Raw genomic sequence first — 8043 nt, 5'->3', positions numbered from 1 at the left:
AAATCGAGGAAAAGGAGTTTCCGAAGACATTTGTTGGCTATGATAAGAAAAACTACTAAATTAAAAATATATATTTTTTTGTACTTGGAAGAACATTCTAGAAGTCTCATTCTATTGATTAAGTTCGCACAAGGCTACAGAAAACTGTTGTGGTTGGCAACCCTATGTTTAACGTTACACCTGGCCACTTCATGCGTTTTCTCAGATCGGATAGCTGATTCTGATTTATCAAACCGATTCCATTTACACTTGGTCACATAAATGTGGTTTTGCAAATTGATTTTCCTTAAATTACATTATTTTTAAAAATGTAAAGAATGTTTGTGCATACGAAAATAAATTTGTTTTAATGTTTACAGGTAATGTTAATGTTTACAGTTTTCACTGATTGTTTTTTTTATTTTTTATTTTTATCCATGCAGATATGATGAATATCTCAAATCCAAGATACACTGCACCGATCTACAGCAGCCATCCATGTCACAGTTCATTGTGCCCCAGACTACTACATATCCAGTCAACCACCCTCGACAAAAAGCCATTACAGAAGCAATAATATCTGATCTGATCATTAATTGCAACATGCCCCTGTCTATCACTGACAACAAGCACTTCATTAATTTTCTCTCCATTATGGACACAAAATACACTGCAGTGAGCCGCAGAACCATCACCTCAAGACTTGACACTGTGGTGTCTGAGAGACAATCAAAACTAATAAGTGAAATGGCCACAGTTGAAAATCTGTCTGTCACTGTGGACATCTGGTCAGACAGAAGAATGAGAGGATTCCTTGGCATCACCGCTCACTTGATGAACACTGCAGCAGATGCTATAACTTTGAAATCTCATCTACTAGCTTGCAACCGGTTCAAGGGGTCACATACGGGAGAGAGAATTTGTGAAGAATTTGAACAAATATGTGATCAGTATAAATTTAAACAAATGATTGATCACATAATTTGTGACAATGCAGCAAATATGAAAAAGGCATTCACCACATGTTTTCCCAGTTCAGCTGAAGCAGACGAGGATGATGATGAGTGCCTTGATGATGCAGAACTTTGGAATGCTCTGCCAGTGGATGAGGAGGAGAGGCTGAATGAGACATTGACCTCCAAAAGTCAGCATAGACTACAGTGCTTTGCGCACACACTACAATTTGTTGTTGGTGATGGTCTTAAAAAGACCAGGGCTGTCAGTTCGGCTCTGGCCAAAGCGTCACGTATCAGTTCTCTGCTCCACACAAGTACTAATTTTAAGGAGAAATTTGAGAAAGAATTTGGCCAACGTGGAGTTCCTGCTTCTGTTGTTACTCGATGGAATTCGACTTTCCGACAGCTGAAGTCCTTGCTTAGCTGTGACCACCAAACTTTGTGCAAGGTCTTTGATGTTAGAGGGCACAGAGAGACTATTTTCACTCTAAGAGAGTGGGCTCAGATTAAAGAATTGGTCAGCATTCTGAAGCCCTTTGCTGATGCCACTGAGCTCACTCAGGGAGAGAAAGTTGTAACCATAAGTGCTGTGATTCCCTGTGTTCTCTCCCTTAACAATCACTTGGAAAACCAGAAAGAAGGAACACAATACTTGGTCAACCTAATCCACAGTCTTCAAAGATCACTGCAAAGAAGATTCAAAGGCATCTTTGTCAACGTAAAAATGTCTCAGCCAAAGACCAATGAAGGAATCCTGCCATTCTCTGATCCTGTTTATGTCAAAGCAGCTGTTCTTGATCCAGCCTTTGGGGTTATGTGGATAGAGCACGATGTATTGGCTGATGACAAGCTGAAGGAGCAGTTGATCATGGAAGTAAAAAGTAAGTGATAGGCTAATTTTAGAATGAGACCCCATACTTGAAAATACTACATTATTAGTTTTTTTAGTTTTTTTTTTTTACAATAACTGGAAGTGCTGCACAATAAACCATTACAAGTTTGCAACGTTGATTTAAACACCCAAGTAGTCTTATTCCTAAATTACAATGTTTAAAAAGTATGATCACAGCCAACATTAAATTCTGCGTTGCACTGCTGCTGGCCGAGAGAGAGCAGTTATCATGTATCAGTATTAAAATTGAAATATAGATACTGCAGTTGAAAAACTGTTACAATCATTCAAACCATCACAGAAATACTGAGATAAAAGTAGCGATTTACTTAGTTACTTACTCAAGGTAATTTGATGCTTCAAATAAAGTTTCTGTCAGTTACAGTGACTGTCACTTATTGACTCATTCAAGATATTCTTCTAAAACACTGATTCCTCCAGTAATGAAACAAGTTAAGCCTTTATGAGTGAGACATTGAATCATTTATTCAGTTTGACAGCTTAAAAATCTTTTCAATTAAATATTTTTGAATAGACTACAGCAATTAACATTTTGTCAGAACATTTAGTAAATTACATGACATTTTTTGTAAAGAATTGTTAGATAATTGTCTATTTAGAAATATATGATGATTCTCAATGTATCCAGAATCATGCAGGTCTAGAATATTGTGTAGGTTTATTTATAATTTCACATTTTTGTGTTTTAGATCTGATTCTCCAGGAGGCAGAGCAGCATACCAATATGGAACAGACAGGTCATGGAGATGAAGAAGAGCAAACCAAAGGTGATGAAACTGGGCTGTTCTTATACCACAAAAAGCAGAAGAAATCCACTCATTTCAGCCCTGCTGCCCAGCTCAACCATTACCTGGACAATTGTGATGCCCAGAACTGCCTTTTGTTTTGGGGAATGAACAAGGAGAAAATGCCTTCACTGTTTCAAATGGCAATGAGGGTATTAGCTGTGCCTGCTTCAAGCGCACCTGTCGAGCGTGTGTTCAGTCATGGGGGGATTATTATGCGGTCCCATCGTTCACAGCTTAGTGCCACTGTCTTGGCAAACCTTATTTTCTGTAAATGCAACACATTTAAGACCGTTTCAATTAAATTGAATTAGACAGATTGGATTATACATCTTAGAATCGATACATCTTAGACCCTGAACCTTTTGTGTAAACAACACAATTTTATTTTATTTTATTTTGAGATATTAATGTAGCACAGATATGCATATGATTAATATTTAGCAAATGTATAATAAATAAGATACATAATATATGTATACAAGTTCATCTTTTCTGTGCAAAAATAAATATGTATCGAAAAAATTTACCTCTATTTATTTTAGTAGTGTGACTTGACTTTACTTGTAACTTATCAGGACTTGACTTGACTTGGTTAGGGTGAACCCTTGACTTGACTTGACTTGCTTGATTTATCTGAACTGCGACTTGAGACTTGACTCGAGACTTGATGGTTAAGACTTGAGACTTGCTTGGACTTGACCATGTGTTACTTGTCCCCACCTCTGACACTGACCCTCGTTTATAAAGCAGTCTGGTGAGAAATGATTAGCGCAAACATAAAAGCATTTACGTTGATCGTTGGGAATATTCCCTTCAAAAATAAAACTCAGCCAATGCGTCTTCAGCGGTTCGAATTTAGGAACACCAAAATGACTGCTGTGTTTATTATTACACCCAAGAACAGAACACCACAATTGCTTAGACGCCATTCTGCTCCAGTATATCAACAATGGCGGACTACAATGACAGCTCGAGCTCGCTCAGGCCGGGTCTGTGTTGAAACGCTGCTGTCAATTAACAATCGTGGGAGGGGCGTCCATTTTATTGACGTCACAAAATCGAACGGCTCAATTTGAGGCAGGGGAAAACATATAAGGAGATTAAAACAAAAACACTGGATGGATTTTTATCATTATATGATGGTTGTGTACAGGCACTGCCAACACGCATTTCAGTATAATCAACTTATAAAAGTACCATTATATGACCCCTTTACTTAATGAAATAACCCTTGCACCATGTAGATATTATTACCAATGCGAACATGATGGGATATCAACAATCTCATGCGCTGCCTGGCCACAAAACTACAATTAATCAGTTTTGACTATATTTGGGTTACAAATAGCCGGTCTGACTACGAGCTAAATAGTGGCTACACACAGCCTTCACATAAGAACATGTCAAAGAAATGAAACCAAACACCTTGAAATCACAGTTGAATTTGCCAATATGATAGAATATTATACATCTCGCAAGTTATTTTGGAAAATTTAACCAGATTCAATGTTATTTTGGCTAGAAGATGGTGCAATGGTGATTGGGGGAAAAGCAAGATGGCCGCCAGGGTGCAGCCACATGGTTTGGCAGGTCCTGTTTGTTTGCCACAAAAGTACATCAAAAACCCTTGGATTGTCTAGTCTTCTCCTGTCCTTTTACCTCCTCTCGAGTTCAACATGTCCAAGGAAAATGGATAACTTAACTCTCTATCCAGCAAAGAGGAGTCAACATCTTTTGTATGCAAGAATCCTGGATTGTGGGCATGCTAGACCGCCCCCAGGTAAACTTGATCAAACAGCATCTAGATCATTCCCTGGGGTTGTGAATCTTTTGCTGATACTACTTCTGGCTGGTGATGTTGAGCAAAATCCTGGTGCTGTTTTAAGTCCTGTGACACAACTACAGCTGTTTTCTTGGCTAACACCACCTCTGCTACCTGAGCTACAGCAGCTCTCTGTGCTTACACCACCACAGCTACCTGGATTAAAGCTGTTACCTGGGTTAATACCACCTCTGCTACCTGGGTTACAGCAGATACCTTGGCTTATACCTTCTCTTCTACCTGGGTTGCAGCAGCTACCTGGGCTAATACCACCATTGCTACCTGGGTTACAGCAGTTCCCTGGGCAATTTCAACCTCTGATACCTGGGTTACAGCAGCTACCTGGGCTAATACCATCACTGCTACCTGGATTACAGCAGTTCTCCGGGCTAATACAACCTCTGCTACCTGGGTTACAGCAGTTCCCTGGGCAATTTCAACCTCTGATACCTGGGTTACAGCGGCCACCTGGGCTAATATCATCACTGCTACCTAGACTTCAGCAGTTCTCCGGGCTAATACAACCTCCGCTACCTGGGTTACAGCCACCACCTGGGCTACCTGGTTCATCACTGCATCACTGCTACCTGGGCTAATACCACCACTACAGGATTCTGTTACAACTAAGTCCAGTATGTCTCCACAACGCATCATATCTATGTGCACACAAAGGAACCCGGTATTTAAAAAACATCGATCATGTAAGTTATTTCAGACTCTTAATCAAGCCAGGACTTTATGGGATCCACAGTGTAAAAATAAAGGGCTCTTAGGTGGCCATCTGAATATACGCAGTATGGCCCCTAAGAGGGAACAATTAGAGCATCTTCTCATTAACTCAAATGTGGATTTCTTAGGACTTTCAGAAACTTGGCTTAAACCCTCTTCCCCAAAAGCAGCGGTTTCATTACAAGGCTACAATGTCTTTAGAAAGGATAGGCATCAAGAGAAGGGAGGAGGGGTGTTAATGTATATGAAGGACTCTTTAAAATGTACACAAATAATTTGGCCTAATGAAATATCAATTGAATGTGTTGGAGTTAAAGTGTCACTTTCAACAGAAATGTCATTTACTATTCTATGTCTTTATCGTCCGCCGTCAGCAAAAGTAGATTTTTATGATCAATTTAAAGCACTTCTGAGTTGTGGTGACTTTAATAATGTGGTTATTCTAATGGGAGACTTAAATGTAAATTGGGACAACAAAAGTGACAGAAAGAAACTGAAACTGAAAGAAATTACAAATAGTTTTGGATTAACACAAATGATCAGTGATCCCACTAGAATAACAAATCGTTCTAAAACTTTGATAGACCTGGTGTTCTCTAACAAACCAGATAGAATAATAAAAACGTCCCGGGTTACGTATGTAACCCTAGTTCCCCGAAGGGACGGACGCTGCGTGAAATCGCAGTGGGAACGCCCTCAGCGTGACGCGTCTGAAGCATGAATGAAATCAGTCAATGGAGAGAATGAGCGTACGGCGAGTGACGTCATCGACCAGGAAGCTATAAATATCCCCTGAGTACACAACACGCCAGCTTAAAAGTTACTGAAGCAGCGACCCAAGGGGATGCCGAGAGTATGGCAGGACACGCAGCGACCGTCCCTTCGGGGAACTAGGGTTACATACGTAACCCGGGACGTTCCCCTTCAGGGACTACCGCTGCGTGAAATCGCAGTGGGAACGCAATACCCACATCCCCATACGACCAAATCCCCGTCGTGTGTCATTAGGAGACACAAACCGACGAGAGAACCTGAGCCCCGGGAGTGGAGCTAAGATCGAGGGAATAAAATCTAACGAAAGTGTGCGGTGAGGACCAGCCTGCCGCATCACAAACGTCCTGAAGAGAAGCTCCTGAAAGAAGAGCTGTAGAAGCAGCCATACTCCGGGTGGAATGAGCCCTTACAGCCAAAGGTGAAGGCTGATGGGCCGAACCATAAGCAAGTGGGATGGCCTCGACCACCCACTTGCTCATCATTTTTCTAGATGCAGGACACCCTTTTTTAGGTGACCCAAACAGACGAACAGTTGTTCCGATCTCCTCCACAGGGCAGCTCTGTGGACGTAAGCATAAAACCCAAACTGGGCACAGCAAATTAATTTTCTCCTGGTCTGACGTCAGAAAAGGCGGAGGACAGAAAAACCTGCAGAACTATAGGTCTAACTGAAACAGTTGGAAACTTATGAACATAACCTGGTCTCGGAAAGAGAAAGGCCTTAACCAACCAGGAGCAAATTCCAGGCACGAGGGAGCCACCGAAAGTGCTTGAATATCTCCAATTCTTTTTAGAGATGAGATAGCGAGAAGAAGGATAGTCTTTAGAGTAAGAAACTTTTCCGAAACTTCCTCGATGGGCTCGAAAGGAGCAAGGGAGAGACCTTCTAAGATGACGGCCAGATCCCAAGCTGGTACCCTTGTGCGAACTGCAGGCCTCAGCCTCAAGGTGACACGAAGGAAGCGAGACATAAGCGGGTGTTTCCCGAGGGAACCTCCACTTGAAGGGGTGTGGTAAGCAGCTAAGTCCGCCACATACACCTTCAGTGTGGAGCGGGATAACCCTGTGGAGAGACGGTCCTGCAGGAAATCCAGGACTGTACCAACCGGGCAGTTAACTGGGTCCTGCTGGCGCTCTCCACACCAAGAGGTGAAAAGTTTCCACCTCGCGGCATATAACTTCCTCGTGGAGGGAGCTCTGGATCGGAGGGTGGTCTCAACGACCTCAGCCGAGAGACCAGAATCTATGAGCTGGGCCCCCTCAGAGGCCAAGCCCACAGCCTCCATAGCTCTAGACGGGGGTGAAGGATCGACCCACTCGCCTGAGAGAGCAGATCTCTCCTGATCGGGGAGAGCCGTTGAGGAGAGACACTAGGTCCGCAAACCATACCCGGGCCGACCAGAACGGGGCTATTAGCAGGAGACTGAGCCCGTCCCGGCGAACCCTCTCCAGAACTCCTGGGAGCAGAGCGATCGGGGGAAAAGCGTACAAGCGTGACCTCGGCCACGGATGTACCATCGCATCCAACCCCAGCGGGGCTGGATGGCTGAGAGAGAACCACAGCGGGCAGTGTGATGTTTCTCGAGAAGCAAATAGGTCTACCTCGGCAAGACCGACATGTTTCCATAGGAGTTCCACCACCTCGGGGGGAAGACTCCATTCCCCGGGCCTCGGCCCCTGTCTTAACAGGATGTCTGCCCCCTGATTTAAATACCCCGGGAGATAAAAGCTCTCAGAGAAAGAATTTTCCCCTGGGACCATAGAAGGATCTGACGTGCCAGTTTGTAAAGCGGGCGAGAACGCAAACCCCCCTGATGGTTGATATAAGAAACCACCGATGTGTTGTCTGTCTGGACAAGAACATGGTGGCCCCTTAGGTCTGGGAGGAAGTGTTTCAGAGCCTGAAACACCGCCAACATCTCTAGGCAGTTTAAGTGCCACAGACGATGATGGTCCTCCCACAGACCCTGAGCCCACCCGTGAGAGAGGCATCTGTCATTAGCATAACGCAACGACAAGGAGCTCCTAACACAGGGCCTTGGGACAGAAACCAAGGATCTTTCCACATGATCAGGGCGTGAT

This window comes from Siphateles boraxobius, unplaced genomic scaffold (genome assembly GCF_051911475.1).
Source record: "Siphateles boraxobius isolate OS27281-9 unplaced genomic scaffold, OSU_SipBor_1 11, whole genome shotgun sequence".
Lineage (NCBI taxonomy): Eukaryota > Metazoa > Chordata > Actinopteri > Cypriniformes > Leuciscidae > Siphateles > Siphateles boraxobius.
Note: the sequence above shows the minus strand (reverse complement) of the source record.